Source organism: Martes martes (genome assembly GCF_963455335.1).
Source record: "Martes martes genome assembly, chromosome: 9".
Taxonomy (NCBI): Eukaryota; Metazoa; Chordata; class Mammalia; order Carnivora; family Mustelidae; genus Martes; species Martes martes.
The window spans coordinates 127231908-127249565 of record NC_137896.1 but is presented as its reverse complement, the minus strand read 5'-3'; the positions used below and the strand labels follow the sequence as shown (position 1 = coordinate 127249565).

The 17658-nt window shown below is 50.8% G+C and overlaps 1 protein-coding gene across 6 annotated transcripts in view; it reads right to left on the bottom strand.

Moving 5' to 3' along the window:
• Window positions 1–17658, bottom strand: part of CYRIA (CYFIP related Rac1 interactor A) — a 105603-nt gene that overhangs the window by 58074 nt on the left and 29871 nt on the right. For 4 of the 6 annotated variants that reach the window (XM_080814331.1, XM_080814334.1, XM_080814333.1 and 1 more), the window contains exons 2-3: window positions 3579–3605; window positions 1800–1934 (exon numbers count right to left, since the gene is read on the bottom strand). The gene's annotated coding sequence lies outside the window, so the exon portion shown is untranslated. Of the gene's footprint in view, window positions 1–1799; window positions 1935–3578; window positions 3606–14908; window positions 15004–17658 lie in introns of all 6 variants that reach the window. The other 2 variants (XM_080814336.1, XM_080814335.1) reach the window with 1 other exon arrangement.

Here is a 17658-nt window from a genome sequence, read left to right as displayed (position 1 = left end):
TTTATTTTTTTCCCATAACACTTAACACTGCCTGATATATTGTACATATGTTTACTTGTTGACCATCCCACGATCCCACGAGAATGCAAGCCCCATGAGAACAGGAACTACGGTTTGCTCTGTGCTGTATCCCTGAGACCAAGAATGTCACCTGCCATGTTCTTCATGCTCTCCCAACATCTGTGAAGTGGATGGCTGGGTGAAGGAGTGCCTAAAACTTCTAGATACACAAGGCACAAGGTTCTAATAGAACTCTATGGGGGACCAAAGCTATATTTAAGTAGTTCTAAATAAGACTGGGGAGGATAAGGAGTCAACTTTTTTTTTTTTTTTAGGAAGAAATGATCTCTTTTGATTCTTATCACAAGGGTACAACATAGGGCATACGGTCCCCATCTTACTGGTGGAGAGACAGAACCCCACCAATTTAAGGTGATTTCAGCAAAATCACAGAACTAATAAATAGCAGAACTGAGGTTTGAAATCAGGTCTGATTCCAAAAGCTCTTCTCTTTCCTCTGACTTATACTGTAGCCTGGTGGCCACCCTAGGAAAAGAAACCACAAGAGGAAGAAAGGAAGGGAGCACCAGATAATCCCATCCCCCTCAAAGAATGAGCATGTGGTATCAGGAACAAGTCTAGGATAAAATGATCCTGGGAACTGGGACTGGAAACCACCCGAGAAATCCAGTCTTACCTTCCCTGCTGAGCTCAGCTGTATGAAACGGCTTCTGCTTTTAGTTTTCAAGGGATCTCAAGACATTTCGATGTGAGGAAGAGCTTTAGGACAGAGGACAGCTGAAGGGAAGGTCAGCAACTAGAGAGAGATGAATAGGTACAAGGCCACCGCAGGGTATTGGCATCTCCTTTGTGATTCCTGATCTTGCCAGGGTGGGTTCCATAGGCCAGCTTAAGGAAATGTGCTAGAACACCAGCACCCAGAGAGCTGAGCCCCTCAAGTAGATCTTAAGTCATCTGGGAGGGGTGTCGGCTCGTGTCTGGTCCAAGTTCCATGAAGAAGTTCAGGGAGGTGTGGCCCAGCCCTTGCAGATAAGAAGTATCCATAATGAATGAGGAGGGGTGACAGAGGACGGAGGGAGGAACAGCAAAGAACCCATGTGTTGGAGGTAAGGCCTGGTGACCTGCTGCTGGAGCAGTGCGGTTGTCTTGGATGCTAACTGCACAAATGGAAAATGCCTCAAAAGATGTTACAGCGAGTGCGACGCAAGTCAGACCTCTTGCCCGAGACCCAAATCCTGTCCTGAGTTTGCTAATGAAGGACATCTCCTGCATGACTGGGATAGACAGAATGGATCCCGGAGCATTCTTCATCCCCAATGAATTCTGCATGGAACAGTATCCTAGAACTACAGTTCGAGTCTGTTCTCTGCTGCTTGTGGTTCTAAGCTACTCTAGTTCATGCCTCACAGTCTCCAGACCAGGATAATAACAGCTCCCACTCAGAATGAAGGTGTAGAACCCAGGTACCTTTAACCACTTCAAAACTATATCTTTGGGGTTTGTTTGTTTGTTTGTTTTGTTTTGTTTTTCCTCCTTTTATGTGTATGTGGTGTTAAGAGGCATGACTTCTTTTTTTTTTTTAATTTAAATTCCATCAGCCAACTTACAGTATATCATTGGAGGAGGCACAACTTCTAATCAAAGATGGCAAATCTGGTGAAATGACCTCCCCTCATGCTTGCCAGTGTTCTGGAAGCACACCTATCCCATATTCTCTCCACCAGCCGTGCTGCTTATCCCTGTGCTGTCTGCTGGAACCCAAGTCATTTGTTTCTTACCTAGAGGTCTCTCTTGTGATTCAGGTTCACCCGTCCAGACTGATGGGACAAAGCAGCTGGCAAGTCTGGGCTCCCAAACCAGGGCTGTGGCCCCCTAGAGTCCTGTCGTTTCTTCGTCGTCAAGTGAGTGTTAATCTGTTAACGGGAATGCAAGTCATGTTACTTTGAGAGGCCATTTCCTGTTCTCCTCTAGAAAGAATACTTGTGTTAAGGAGAGCAGAGAGAATACCAGAATTACAGATCACCAGGCCTACAAGAAACTGATGCAATCACCACTTGTGCAATGCTTTCGTTTTGTAGTTTGGGAAACTGAGGCTCAGAAGCAAAGAGCCTCATTCAAGGCCTCGGCCACTTGGAGAATTTAAATTGGAATAGGTCTCTGAGTCTCTGGCCTTCAGAATTTTTTAAAAAGTAGCTCTGTGGTCAGGCGGACTTCTCAAACAAGTGGTCACTGACCCTGGTTGGGAAGTCTTTTTTTTTTTTTTTTTTTTTTAAACAGATTTTCAGAAAGGGAGGTGGGACTTTTTCCAGATTGCTGTTTTTTATAGTTTTGCCCCTGGGAGCTAAATGAGTGAAACAGGCCTGTGGTTGGGATTGCTCTATTTCCCATCAGAAAAATATTATTGTGGAACATTGGGCCCCAGGAGCACAGTAGTGGGTGGGCTTTGTTTTTCAATGATTTGTGCCCAGCCAGTCGCTGTCTCTGTCTCTCTGTCTTTCTCTCTTTCTCCATGTTTCAGGAAAACACAGTAACAGATATGGACCCTCCTCCCAGGGGTATCATTTATTATGTGATTTTTCTGGCTACTATACAGTTGAACAGTCCCTCCTCTGTGCGGAAAACCAAAACCCAGGAGGGGATCTCACATTTATTAAGCAAGTAAGATCTGCCAGGCCTACCATATGAATCTGACAGATACATTTTCCTGATCTTTCCTCAAAAATCCCCATGAGGTACCGGTAACTCCATTTTTCCAAAAGCCTAGGGAACTCTGTTTCAGGGAACCAGAATGATCTATAGAAGCATAAAGAGAAGAGAGCGCAGGCCCAGAAATGAACTCCTATCTAACTCCCACATCACTGTTTTGTCCATCTAAACTAGACTTCAGTTACTTGGCCAAAACACTAGCAGTTGTCTTATTTTTCCAGTGTTTTAGCTTGAATGCGGGAGAAAGTTCTTTGGAAACTATGACTTGTTGCGAGGACGTGAAGGATTACTCTTGTTAGGTTCTCTCTCCGACAGCGGGCTCTAAAGGCCAGGCTTCCTGCTGTGCTCCCAGCAGAGGCTCCAGTGGCCCAGACAAGCCGGGCCCGTCCCTGGCTCCCAGCAGTGGGAGAGGACCCATCAGGAAATCATGATTATCTACGCTCTGCGCTTTGTTCCTGTTCTCAGACAACCAGGGACAGGGCTGGAGAGCCAGGCTAGCGGGTGGAGAAAGAGGAAGAAAAAAACAGGAAGTGAAGGGGGGGAGAGGAAGGAAGGAAATGATATGGAAAACACAGGGACTCTGACAAGTCCTTGGCCCGATGAGAAAGTGAATCCTGAGCCTGCCTTTGTGAGGCCGGCCCTGCACTTTGGGAAACCGGGTCACAGAGGTAAAGGGGGAGAGAGGTTTGTCTCCTCCGGATTTGGGGTTGTGTTCATAAAATCCCAGCACAGAGCACAGCCTGAGGAAAAGGGAGCCCTGACACAGGGGCTGTTTCCTGTGCACGTGGGTGTAGGCAGCGAAGAAGGTGAATTTCTGAAGAAAGATGCAGGGGTAAGACGGCGTCTCTCACCTTTTGCCGGGTGTACCACAGAAGGACCTGGAAACGAGAGAGAAGAAGTTGAAGTGATCCGGTATCAGGGTCACTGTCCCATCCCCACCGCTTTCTCTCTCAAACACTCTCAAAATTATAATCCATTTTCTGTGTATATGATAGGAACTTGATTCTCCCCCTGAGGCCCAGCCAGAATCCCACTTTCTTCCACCACAAAACTAAGAGGGTCAGGCCGGTAAAATGCTAGGTCATTGCCAGACTGTGACTCTCCGGTACTTCCAGAATGTTCTCCTACCCATGGCGTCCCCTCAAAAGTCCCCCAACTCCCACTATACATCATGAAGGACATGGTCACCTGGTTAAGCTAACAACCACATGAAGAGATAACCCTAATCGTAACTTGATCCTTCTATAGGGCTAATACTGTTAACACTTCCCAGCCTCCTGATGCGGACCAGGAAGGGGACAGGAACAGGGCCCTCTGACAGGCAAGCCTAGTCCCACCCACACTAGCGGTTCCCAAACTCATTGTGCATCTGGAGAAGCCAACAGAAAGTACGATTCCACCCTGGAGTGGCGGTCAAAGCTTCTGGCGAGTTTTGATGTCACCATCCTGGCTCTGGTCCACAGACCAGCATTTGGGTCACTTATGATCTTATCCAGCCCTCAGCCAGCCCACCTCCTTCCATCCGACTGATGTGGTCACAGAGGCCCTCTCAGGGAGGGGCTCGCTCTGAGGATCTGCCCTCAACTCGGTGAATTACTCCCCCACCCTCCAAACAGAGAGCAACGTGAAGTAAGCCCATCTCTGAGAGGAGTCCAAGCTTTTGAAGTGACGACTGATGGCTTCCTGTTTGAGTCACCCTTAGGCCAGATGTCTCTCAGAGAGCGCAGAGGTCAGCAGGGAAGGACACTTACAACTCCTGTCTCGGGTCCCCACAAGCAGCACAACCTCACACAACCCCAGTGCTGAGTGACTTCCGTCCCCAGCCACGTGGACTGTCACCGGGGCTGCGGCCACGTCCCTCTGCTCCACCTGAGACCATCAGGAGCCCTCGCTTCTGTACCACCCTCATTCTGGGTCATTTTTTAGAGGGGTCATTGCCCCCATTTTGAACCCGGGGACACTGAAATCCAGAGACATGAAAGGACTAATCCAGGGTCACCCCACAGAACCCGGACGATGACAGGCGTCTCCCGACCACAGGTCTACGACGTGTGGCTTTTTCTTCACGTTATGTGTCCCTGCCCCATTCAGCGGAGGCGCTGAGAGCTCAGAACAGCTGTGTGTCTTCCACTTTTGAAAGTCTCCAGAAGGGAAAGGGCAGGGCGGGGGCACACCAGAGAGAAGGCAGAGCCCGGTGAGAAGGCCCGGCATGGGTGGCTTGCTCCCAAGAGTCCCCACTAACCAGCAGCAGAGCCTAGACTCGGGCCAGGACCCCTCCCTGCAGCCTCAGTCCCACGGCTCCAAGAACACCAGGGGACGTGAAGAAACAGGAGCGGGCAGGATTTTATGATACAAATAGCCCCCATTCAGCAGGCGTCCCCTGGGCATCAGGCATTGTTAGGCTTAGTGACCCCTGACACCTCCCAGCAACCACACGAGAGACATATCCCTCTTGTCCCCTTTCACAGATAAGGACACTGACGTGCTCCTCCAAGGGACTCAGCTTTTGGGTGGTAGGTAGAGCCAAGATTTCAATTCAGGCAGTCCGGGTAGACTTCCTGCTCTCAACCACTAGGGAATCTTCCCTTTCAGAGCAGTCGCATTAGAAGAAAAAGCAGAAGAAAGAAAGAAAGGGCGAGGCATACAAAAAAGCAAATTAATGGAAAGAGCCAGGGAATAAAGCAAGGACCCTGGGAACAGAGGTCACCTTCATTCAGGAGGCACAGGAAGGGGGGAAGCTCCCCAGGAGGGGAACACTGAGAGGTGCCCCACAGGCCCACCCCGGAATCTGGACCCTGCCCCTTCTTGGGTGGCACCCCCTCCCCCATAGTAAGTGATGTTCTGGCCTTGGTGTTTATACAGCGTTGTTCATGGGAAGAGGAAGTAGGCTGGGCCAAGGAGGGCCAGCAAGGGGAGAGTCCTCGGGGTGGGTGGAAGGGGTGATGACGTCTTGGGAACCCATCTTCCATGTCACAGAGGGACGGCCCCACCGGGCAGGAGCGCAAGGGAGACTCTGTCCAAAGTCCTCGCCTGGGACAGCACGCGCATTCCCAGGGACACTAGGTTCTGGGGATGCTACTCGCTTTTAGTTTCACGAAGACCCAGGGAGCAGGGCAGGACTGGGATCACCCATCACCGTGTCGCAGATGGAGGGACTAAAGCCACAATAATAACGGTCACGAAATAATAGTAACAATAATAATAATAGTGGCAAGGCCGTACGTTGGTAGCTTATCATGTATCAAGAAATAAGCACTTGCTTGACATGGGTTATCACATAATGACACCAACCGTCGGGTCTCTGTGATTATCCCCAATGTATAGTTGAGATAAGCTAAGCAATTTCCTCAGGGTCAAAAATCCAGCAAGTTATGAGAAAGGATCTAAACCACTCTCTAGTTGACATTTTGGCCCATGATTTCACCTCGAAGCCATGTGTGTTACGAGACAGGGACATGCCTCAGTCACAGGGTACAGCCGTGCTCGCACACAGCTAGCCTCGGAGCCATTGGAGCACACAGGTACGGGCTTTTCTTCAAATATATCATCCACACCACATCTCTGCTGAGTGCACATACAAGATGACACACAATTAGGGTGACCACGTGATTTATCAGCCAAACCCAGATCCTTCTCAGAGTGAAAAGGGGGTATTAACGATGCCTCTGGGACAACAGACAGAGAGCAGGAGTGGCCCGGGCCCACAAGACATCTGGTCAACCCCCACATAATCCACAGGGCCTTGCTTGTGGGGCTGCTTGTTTGTATGCCTAGTTGTGCTGGACTCTCCTGGGTGTCCCCCTGCTTTCCAACCCACGTAAATGCCCCTCTGCAGCCACTCACTCTCCTGTGCTCAGCAGAATGCCTTCTAAATCTGCTGGGTTCAAAGGCCCTACATATAAAACACGCTGATGTAATTTGATTATAAAGGAGTCACGCTATGATTCAAGAAGCAAGGCGTGACGAGTTTCGGCAATATATTTTAAAAGGACCATTGGGTTCCTTGGGCCCTCAAACCCAGAACCTGAATGTGCAGCTGTTCTGATAACCAGCCAGTCCCCCAAACGTGAGGGCTCAGTGGCTCTCCTTTCCGGGGCAGCCTAGGGCAGTGTGGGAGCAGCCACCCAGCCTCACTGGAGAAACTGAGGCCCACTGCCAGGTGGACCCCACTTCTTCAGGGATAGCATTGCCAGGACAAGCCAGCCTTCCTCCAAGACCAGCAGGTGCTGACCCTGACCCAGGGGGGTGCTGAGCTGGAGCCTTTGGCCAGGGATCTGGCCTGGAGAGGAAGCCCTACTTAAGAATCAGGCCATAGCGGGTTGCATTCATTTAATCAAGGGACATCACAGCCCTTGTAGTCTAGTGATTTCTGAGGACCCTAGAGAAGCTCTCAGGGCTGAGGAAGGTTACCCATGCCTGAAGGGGCTGCTCTCAGAGACACTGGCCGCAGGCCTCATCCTGTAGTTAACAGGCAGCAACGCCTGCTCTCTGCTTGCTGAAGCAGCTTCTGCAAGTGATGATATTTGAGGAATAAGTGAGACCCTTCTTTCTAAATTAGGCCGCATTCACAGGTTGTGGGGGTTAGGGCATGGACTTTTGAGGGTGGCGACCACCAATAAAACCACTACTGACATCGGTACTATCATTACCACTATTGATATGACTGTTAATGCCATTCACGGGATCCCTGAGTTCTAGAGAAGGGGAGGGACTTGTCTATTGCCACCCAGCAGGTAGGCGGAGAAGCCGGGACTGGACACAGCTCTCCGGACTAGTTCCAGTTTCTTGCATCTTGGCACGTAGCCTCTTATGCTGGGGACACAACCTGGGAGCAGGCCAGAGTCCAGATGGTGATAGCCCAGAGTGTCTGGGCTCAGGCAATTCTAGACTGTCAGAGGTCAATGAGTGGATGATGGTGAGGGGATCAAAACATGGCACTCATTTGCACTGTGCACTGACTGTGCACCAGGCCGTGTGCTCCACATCTTGTGGTCCTCCTGGAAATGGCTGCGCTCATTCAGATAAGGACTTAGAGAGTAACTCTGAGAGGCCGAGTGAGTAACCAAGGTTGACAGTAAGCTGGGGTGGGGGATGGGTAACACCTCTGAGCCCAAGTTCAATCCCTAACTCCCTAATACCACATACTACAGCTCACAGCTGGTGTATCTGGCGTAGGGTGAGAGGGCCATCGCCAGTGGCAGGCAGTGGCAGAAACAGGACATGAGCCTGGGTCTCTGCTTCTGAGCTCACATCTGTTCCATTTCCCAGGGTTGTGGCTTAACATCTGCCTGTCATCTCTGTCATACTTCAACAGCCCTAAGGTAAGTGCCCACCCCCATGTGGAAGGCAGGAGGACCAGAGGACACCAGCTTCATTGTCCGGACCTGTCAGGAAACTTGGCCCATTTATTTAAGAAGTTCACATCTCATTCTCTGCACAATGGCAGCACAGTGGCTCCCTCCTCTTTGCGAAGAACGTGTTTTACAGTATTGATCATGTCAACCAGAGGTTCTCCTCTGGGGTGGGCAGGCGGACACACTTCTGAAAATGAGTGGGGCCAGCATCCTCTCCCTGATGACCCTGAGTGTCAGTATAATTAAATCGCAGACAACAGGGGAATTTCCATCTTCCTTCCTCCCTCCCTGGGCAGCAACCATAGGATTGCTGCCTTTCTGTAGGGAAAGGGCCACAACCTAATGGGTTTGAGGCATCAACATCTGACAGCCGCCTTGTCTGCACAGGCAGGCGGCAATAAGACAGAGACAGACAGTCCAGCCTGCAGAGGCTGTGCCCAACCATCCCCAGTGACACAAGCCGGGAGGACACCTTGATGTAGCAGGAACGTTTTATAGGCAGTCAAGGAAACCTAAGTCTACTCCCAATGTGGCCTTGGCTGGGCTGTGTGACCTTTACTTAGTCACTGCTTCTCTCTGATCTGCAGATAGAAAGTCTATTAAATGCAGATCTTTCAGCAATATATACCAGCAGCTTCTCTGGGCCACTTTGAAGATCAAATGAGCTTTGTCTTCTAAAGCATCAAAGCTACTTATGTCCGCGTTTTCTCTTTGTCACTGGACAGGGAGCTGGTTAAGAGGAAAGGCATGTCTTACTTATCTTCAAGGGGGAGTTATAGCTCTTGTAACTGGCCCAGGGTCCCACAAAAATGGCAAGGATCAATTGTAAAATTTGGCTTCCTTGAAGGCTCAGCATGGCTGGGGACGAGGGAAAGAGGTAGCAGAGACAGCAGGAGAAGAGACGGGTGTCAGGCTATGAAGGGCTTTACCCGCACTGGTGCTTCCTGAGATGCTGCCTGTGAGTTAGCACATCAAACACTTTTCCAAGTGTTAGTGGGGGGATGAGGCTGTGGCAAGCGCCTGGGGTCTTGAGCCCATCAGCTGTGAACTGTAACTTCTTTGCACTTTGGCCTCTGTCTGTCCGTTTCATGTGAACTTTAGAAAATACAACTGCTCCTCACTACATGGGCAAAGTGCGCCTGGACGATGAGAGTAAAGGATTGTTCTGAAGTTCAAGGCCAGGGCTGCCCAGGAGTAAGAAGCTAAGAAATGGTGCCACGGACAGATTGCACTGAGCGTAATCTGAAAGCCAGTCCAGCTGGAGTCATTTGCCATCCAAGTCCCTGCGGCGGGGATGGGTTCCCGCACACTGTGCCAACATCGGCGGCGCTCACGCTCCCAACGCCGCACGCGTGTCCTACGGCTGACGCCATCCGAGAGCCGCAAACCACCTATGAACTCCCCACCAGCCCCTGGCCCGTAGCAACAGAGGGCACTTTCTAGGTGGCTTCTGTTGGGTGTTTGATAGAGATAGCGCCTCTGCTGTGAGACTGGAGGGAGGCAGAGCACTGTGGGTTGAGAAGCTCGTGAACCGGGCTCCCGTCTCTGCTTTGACCCCACATTTCTACGACAGCGGGCAGGTCACTCCCTGCCACCTGCATAATGAAGAAGGCCTTGGAACTCGGGACTCGGGCCGTCTAGAAGAGCCCATCGGTGGAGCCCATCTATGGAGTAAGAGCCTAACCTAGGATACCTACGGCCATTTGAGAAAATGATTTTCTTCCAAGGCAGGTCTCTGCTAAACTACCAGGCAAATGGTTCCCCTCCTGCCCAATGGCTGGATCTGAATCCAAATCCAACAGGGACACTCTGAGGTCCAGAGGGTGTCTGGATTCTGTCCTCCTGCTACTGATTCCGGATGGTTCCACCCGGGGTGAGTCATTTTCCCTTCCCTGTTTGCTCACGTGAGCCTCAGGGGTTGTGCTACCTAGCTCGTGCTCTTTCCCAGCGAACACTTGTTTCCTGACCCTCCATGGGAAGCCCCCATCTCTGTTACCTCGGACGCTGTGAGGCTGGCTGTCCTTCGCCTCAGGGACAGGGACAGACAGGCTGTCATGAATCTGGCATGCGAGACAACGGGGCCTTTCCATCCTTTTTAGTAAGGGCAAAGGGTCACAGTCAACCCAGGGAGGAGTGATTGAGAACCTACCTGCGACAGCTGGGAGACGGCTTATCGCGGGGGACCACGGTCACCCTGGCCTAGGCAGACAAACCCTGGGGACTGCACTCACGCACCAGCACAGCTGGTCCCTTCCTGGGCCCCCCACTGCGAGGAGACTCGGGAGTCATCCATCAGCATTCCGCACAGCCTTCATCCTCAAGCCTCAGAGAGACGGTGCCGTCCTCAGCAGCACAGGGCTGCAGGCGGTGAGTGTGGCCACCCTTGTCAGGGTCCCAGACACCCCATACCTTGCCAAAGGCAAAAAAGCAAGTGGGAGCCGCAGACAGGAAAACGCCTCTGATCCGAGCCCCGTGGAAGCTGATGACAAGAGAATGTGCTTTCCTGTGAGGCCCACAGTCTTCTAACAAGAATCCACTTTCCAAAGCCTTGCATTCAGGTCTCTCCATCACTGGGTCCCTTGCATTGCCATCCTTTACACAAAGTCTCAGTTTAAGCCCAACGGGCTTTATTGCAGTTTTGTGTTTTCTTGCCTGTTCTGCAGCCTTAGGCTTATACCTCCATACATCTCCATCCTTCCAAGTCAGCAGCGGCCTCACCTCCTCCAGGAAGTCCTCTCTGATACTCTGCCGACCGCTCCCTTCTCTGAACTCCCATAGCATTTTCTGTCTGTGCCACTCTGCATTAGTGCCTGTGGAGGGCTCCCTCACTTTTTGACTGGACTTTTGACTGGACCACTCCCTAACTGGTTCCATCCTGCCTGGACTCTGGCCCTGTGCTCTGCGGAAAGAAATTTCTAAAGCACACTTCTGACGATGTGTCTTCTCTTTCAGCACTTCTCACTGCCTTCAGGAGAAACTCCAAATGCCACATCAGGCCCCCACCCTTCCTGCGGGGCCACCCACATTCTAGTCACACTGAACTGCTTCCCAAGGTTATGGAATGAGGTGGTACCAAAGTTGGGATGAGAATCCACGTCTTTCTACAACCCAGGTGAAGGTTCTTCCCATAGTCCCAGCTCCCCAAGGTCTCAGGCTGGACCAGAGAGAAGGAGCATATGGCACTGAACCATGACCAAGTGGAAAAAGCCAAGACCAGCTGAGTTCTTAGGCCTGATGAGCTGATACTATAATGACAACCATCAGTGCTTTGGACAGTCGAGTAGGTGAGCACACACCTGAGGCTCCTGACATAAGATAGTTCTCCTTTCACAGGTGTGGAGACTGGGTCTTACAGAAGTCCAAGCTCATACCCAGACTGGAGCTCTAGCCTACTCCCTACGCCCATCTCCCAGAAGGGTAAGTCCAATAGCCCTGTGGCCATCACTACCCCATATCTCCAGGCACCTCACACTCAATATGACGGATGCCGACCAACAGCCCTTACGTAGCTCCTGCTCAGGAGTTGATTCAACCCAGGAGATCCTACTGATGAGCTCCCTAAGGTTTCTGCTCTAAGACCAGAGCTTTCCTGCTTCTGCAGCTCCTCAGGTGGAAAGATTATGAAACCAAATGTTAACAGGAGAGGGAGAAAATTCCACTCTAACTGTTCTGTGCTTATCCAAAGGTGCGATCAAAGCCTTCACCAGGCTAATGCTTCCCCGTGGCACCTTCCAGTGTAAGTGTATCTGTGGATGGGGAAGAGGGAAGGGGATAGAAGCGGCCCAGAAGAGAGCGAAGCTATCTGAGCAGAAGCACACATGGGCCCAGTGGCATCCTGGAACCAGCTGGCACCAGACAACCAGAGCCAATTATGCATGTCTTCTCCCAACTTCTGGTTCAGCGATATCTTTTTGAGAAGAAACCGGCCATGGTGGGGGTACTTGCACCATGACGTTGGCAACCACTCCCAATCAGGTTTGCTTTGCTTTTGTTTTTCCCAGAGCATCAGTGACGAAACATTCACCACCACACCACTGAGTGGATCCACAAGAAGGGCACTGGGTTGGGAAGACAGCAACTTAAATTATAACCTTAGCTCTTTCCCTGACTCACTGTTTGATAGGCAAGTCTTCCCTTCCTGGCCCTCAATTACTTTAGCTATAAAAGGGGAGCAAGAAATCCTTCCGCCTAACTACATAAACTAGGACAACAGTCAGAAGGGTGTTTCGGTAAATGTAAAGTCTGAGGACGCATTTGGCAATGTCTGTGGACATTTTTGGCTGTCCCAGCTGGAGCGTGTGTGTGGTGTTCCTGGCACCCAGGGTAGAAGCCAGGGATGCTGCTGAACATCCTGCAAAGCCCTGAGAGTCTCCCACAATAAAGACTGATTTGGGCCCAAATGTCAGTAGCGCCGAAGTTGAAAAACCTTGGTGGAAGATATTCACACATTCTAACTGTTCTGCACTTACCCGAAGAGGTGATCGAAGCCCTCACCAGGCTAATGCTTCCCTGTGGCACCACACAGTGGCCCATTCAAGGTCCCTCAACACATTGGCATGTGGGGAGAAACACTGAGGGGACTTGGATGAGTTCCCAGGAATCCTACCCAGACAGCAGATGAGTGCGGAACACTGGGACGCAGGCGACAGAGAGAAAGGACCAGGACAAGATATGGTGCTGGCACACAGTATGTGCTCAATAATAGATTGTGGGAAAAGCAAGAGTCTGAAATCCTGATGTGCTCCTTCCTGAAAGCCCGCATGCCAGTGCGCATGTGCATCCCCTCCCCCCAAGGTGACACCAGGTGGAAGGATGTAACTAACACAATTTCACCTCCTCTGGGAGGGACATGGTGTCTAGTTCCAGCCCTGGAGACTCGGGTTAGACAAATAATCACCAGTCTGGCAATCGCAGCAGCCGTGGTCAGAAGAGCAATTTTATTAAAGTTACTTTCTAATCTGAGTTGAAACATCTTGAAAGGTGAGGTTTTCAACCCTCCCCTGGGGAGGCAATTGTTAAAAACACACAGCAGGCAGTCTTGCTTTCCACACATTCAGAAACCACTTTTTTTTTTTTTTTTAAAGACAGTCCTTTTATCCCTTAGACCACATGGGATTGCAAATGCACTTAGCACAAGCCACCCGAAGCGGAAACAGTGCTGGGTAAGATCCACTCCCGTCGCTGCGGCCACCGTGGGGAGCCACAGCCGAAGCAGCCCGGGTGGGCACAGCCCAGAAACTCTGAAGGAAAAGAAGCCGGGGCCGGCCACACATCCGTGGTCCCTGAGACTCTGGGGCCTGGAGCCTGTGCGGCCTCGGGGCCAGGCTGAGCCACAAGCCCTTTCTGGAAGACCCCCGCACATCTCCCAGCTCCTTGCCCCCGTGCTGGGAGAAGCGGCCGATTTCTCAAGGAGGAGATGACAGGAGCGAGGACCTCCCTGCGTGTCTCCCTGAAGATCTGAATCTGACCATAAACCATCTGACTCACGAAGCCCTTTAATTAAAAGCCCAAGGGTTCAGAGCTAATTCTAGATGTGACAGGACCCAGTGGCTTCTCAAGTACCAGAGCTGCGAGCAGAGTAATGAGGGTAATTTGGCCCTTCCTGGTCTGTGAATGACAACTCACTCAGCTATAAATTAGACTCCGAGGATGCCAGAGCTGGTAGCCACCTGGGCGACTGTCTGCCCTCCCCCTGCACCGTGTGGACGCGGAGCTGGAGGCCTGGGGAGGGGGGCAGGCTGCCCCAGGCCCGCTGCTGAGTTTCTTACTGCCTCTCTGGCTGATGCAGTATTTTTGAGTGCCCAGAAGAGGCTCTTGTTCAGGTCCTTCTACCAAACTCCAAGCCTACTTGGAGCTCAGGAATGAGCTGGTTACAATCCAGGCAGAATTCACAGATGGGAGTAGAACAGCTTCAGGGGAAGAAATTTCAAAACCACTTACTGAGAACCAGCTCAGTCCTTGGCTGCACGTGGCCTTTTCAACCGCTCATCTCTTACTCATTTCTCACGTCCACACCCTGGCAACACGGGTCTCCTTATGCCCATCATGGAGATAAGGCAACCCAGGCTAAGGGAAATAAGGAAATGCGTGGAAGTCCAAACAGCTGGAGATTTTTCTTTGTTATTCTGATGCTCCAGCCTTGAACAGATGCTTTTCTTTTCTTTCTTTTTTTTTTTTTTTTTTAATTTAAAGTTGTAATGTCTAAAGCAGTCCCACGATGGCTTTCTTCATCAGTGATGGTAAAATCCTTTTACTGTATTTTTAATAATGTGATTTCTTAGATTGGAAGCTGGACTGTTTTTCATACTACTAACACTCAATAGTTTTGAATCTTCTTTAAGTACTAAGTACTTTACAAAATAATCTCTTGTCATTAACAAACAGCTTCATACGACGCCTCTCCCTCATTTCACTGAAACAGATACAAAGGCTCCGAGCATTAAGGTCAATTTCCTGAGATCACACAGGTCACCCATTCGTGGCAGAAGTGGGATTCTCACTCAGGTCTGTCTGCCTGAATACCGCGTTCCTTCTATCCTAACGATCTGCTTCTCCCCCAGTGACTTTATTGACTCAGTGATAGATCAGACACCACAGATCCTGGATACGAACTTTCTCAAATGTATCAGCTGGGCGCAGTACCAAAGGCCTGGGTTGGGGCGGTTATAAATGGGGCAGCAGTGGTGACCTCATCTTGGGGCCTGAAAGCAGCCACACACCTGGTGGTACACAGGACAGTCACCAAACCCGGCCTGGTGGGCTGACTCTTTGTTTGGGGTACATCCAGAAGGACAGTGACAGGGAGGAAGAATCCCACCATGACCCACCCTGCAGCCGATTGCTATCTTCCTGAATTTCTCTAGGACGAAGATTCTGAGCGCAAAGCGTGGTGACTCCCTCACGTTCGCTAGCAGCTCCCGAGCTATGAGAAAAGATACATACATGAAATGACAATGAAGATACAATGTGGCAGCTGTTGCAATGGAAATGAATGGGCTGATATGACCCTGCCGGTAATGGATGCCTGAGCCTCACAGTGGGAATCTGGGGGATGAAGACTTCCTAGGAGGACCTGCACTGAGTCCGGAATCCATGAAGGACATAGCCACGGAAATGAGGAACATGTGAAGGAGAGTGGGAAAGGGGTGGTGCTCGGGCTCAGGTAACAAGGAGACAATATGTATGGATAGAAGTGACGAGGGTCACGAAGTAAGAACTCCATGCGGTGGGGTAAGGCTGGGGTGTACAACATGATGGGGTGCAGCGGGAGGGAAGCCTGAACGGAAGCTTGAGGCGGGGGGCCGAGCTAGAAGACAGAGTGCCGGCAAAGCCTTGGAAAGGACCCTCCCCTCCGAATGGGAGCTGGATCGTAGGGTTTCCCTTTTATTGTTTTCCCGTGGCGGGGCGATACCATCAGGCTCGTATTCTAGATCACATATATGCCTGTGTGGACGTGTATGTGTGTTTCACTGCTCGAGGGACAGGGACCGTAGTCCATTGCATCTCCGCTCCAACTTCCAATTATTTCATCTCTAAAATGCTAAAAACGTGGTGTGCCCACCATATCCCAAAGCATAAGAAGAATAAAAGGAGACAGTTAATAAAAGGGTTATTAAATATTAAAAAAAGATGAGACGCCTAGATAAAGAATCATAACCAGCTTCTCCCAGGCTATCTCAAGGAGAGCTCTGCATTGAGAAATACCCACTCCAGGAGGATGAATTGGGAGGGAGATTATGGGGCCTGGAGCAGAGAACATCCCTTCCTACAGCCAGAGGCGTTCTTATCTGGACGTCCTACCCAGTACTGTGCCTGGGGATGCACTGTGTCCTCAGCACTTGTGTTCGGGGCTAATGTTCTGATCCCTTCGAGGGCTCTAAGGAGGTAAAAAAGCAAACAGCAAACACCTGCCTCTCCTCTTGACCCAGTGGATGGCTTCAATTTCAGATCAAAGAATTAGTTTCAGAAAGCCCTTCTTGGCTCTGAGAGAAGTCGGGAAAGCACACCTGATACTCAGAGGATATCTGTCCTAAGGGGCGGATGTACAGATGCCTAGTTCATGTGTTGTCCCTCTCAGTCAGCCCTGACTCTGCGGGTGTCTGACTCCTGCTGAAATCGGACAAGACAAAGCCAGAGCAGGCCCAGTACCTGGAGCGCAGGGCCAGTGGGTGCGGGACAAAAGCTTCCTTCCAAGAGAACAGAGCAGTTTCCAATCATTGCACAATTACCTTTATTAGCATAACGTCTCCTCCTGCATTCCGTAAAACACTTTCCTTTTCCATCTAAGGAAGAAGGCGGAGACCAAAATTGCTGCCACGGAGAGGGAAAAAAAAAAATCTGTAAAATTTAAACCATGGGGCGTTTGTTCAAGACTCTTGGGTAATAATGTCTCTTGATACGTAATTCATGATAGCCTTAAAGCTTGGCCTCCTTCTGACACAGAGATCATATACTTGGGGGAAGTCAGGGAGGCAGAGGGAGAAAATCACTTTTAAATGGTCCCACTGTACTTTGTCTTTTGAGTAAAGCCAGACGATATTTTGGACCATTCTTTTCTACCATAAGGGCTTCCCTTAAAAAGCTTTTTTATTTTTTTTCCCCCTCTTGTAAATTGAAGAGGCAGCATATCATCCAGTTTCAGTTTTATCTTCTATAACACTAGATAAAAGATGAGTCTGGATCCATCTGTTAGCACATACAGCCTAGAAACTGTGTGAAAGCAATCTCTCTCTCTCTCTCTCTCTCTCCCTCTCTCCCTCTCTTTCTCTCCCCGCCCCCTTCTCCCCCACCCCCCCCCCCGCTTTGCAAAAAAGGGGGGAAAAGCCACACTTTTAAAAAATTTATCATCAGCAATCCTACCCAATGCCGACCAGATAGCAGCACTTTTCTCCTTTTATGGGCAGAGTCAGGAGGAAGCCAGCCTTGCCACAAAGGCTCGTCCCCCTACGCTGCCACATGAATTGGGATGCTGGCGCTGGCGCCAGGCCAGCCCCTTCCCCCACAGCCCAGGGTTCCAACCTCACGGAAATCAGTGAGGATCCCCCTGGGTGCCATTACCTGCTCGAGTGTGAGCCCACTCGAGCTGAGGCTGGGAGACTGGCAGAGGAGCGGGAGGGTTTCTGTCCTCCGGTACAAAGGCCGTGCTCCTGGGGTGGATTTGCCTGGGTAAACGAGCAGGCAGGCTGCCTGGGCCCCATCTGGGTCACTTGGCATTTCCTATGGCACTGCCAGGCAGGGTGGCACCATGCATTTCCCCCTCCCCAGGGCTCTGACTACTGCTTCACCCAACAATTCAGGAAATGCCCGCATGGCTGATCAGCCCAGGCGCAACAGAAAAATCAGAGCCCGAGGGCGGGAGGTGGCCTGGATGGACCCTTGCTGGCACCCTCTCTCCCATCTCCAAAATGACCTCCCTAAAGTCCAGGAATGCAGAGCTCCTTTGTTTCTTCAATGCAGAAACTGTGTTAATCACAGAGTTCCAGAAATAAGCATGCTTTATGTCATTAACGAGGTGAAACTCAAGTGCGCCTGGTTCAGAGGAGGACTAGGGGGGCGGAGGTGACAAGTACCAGTGACC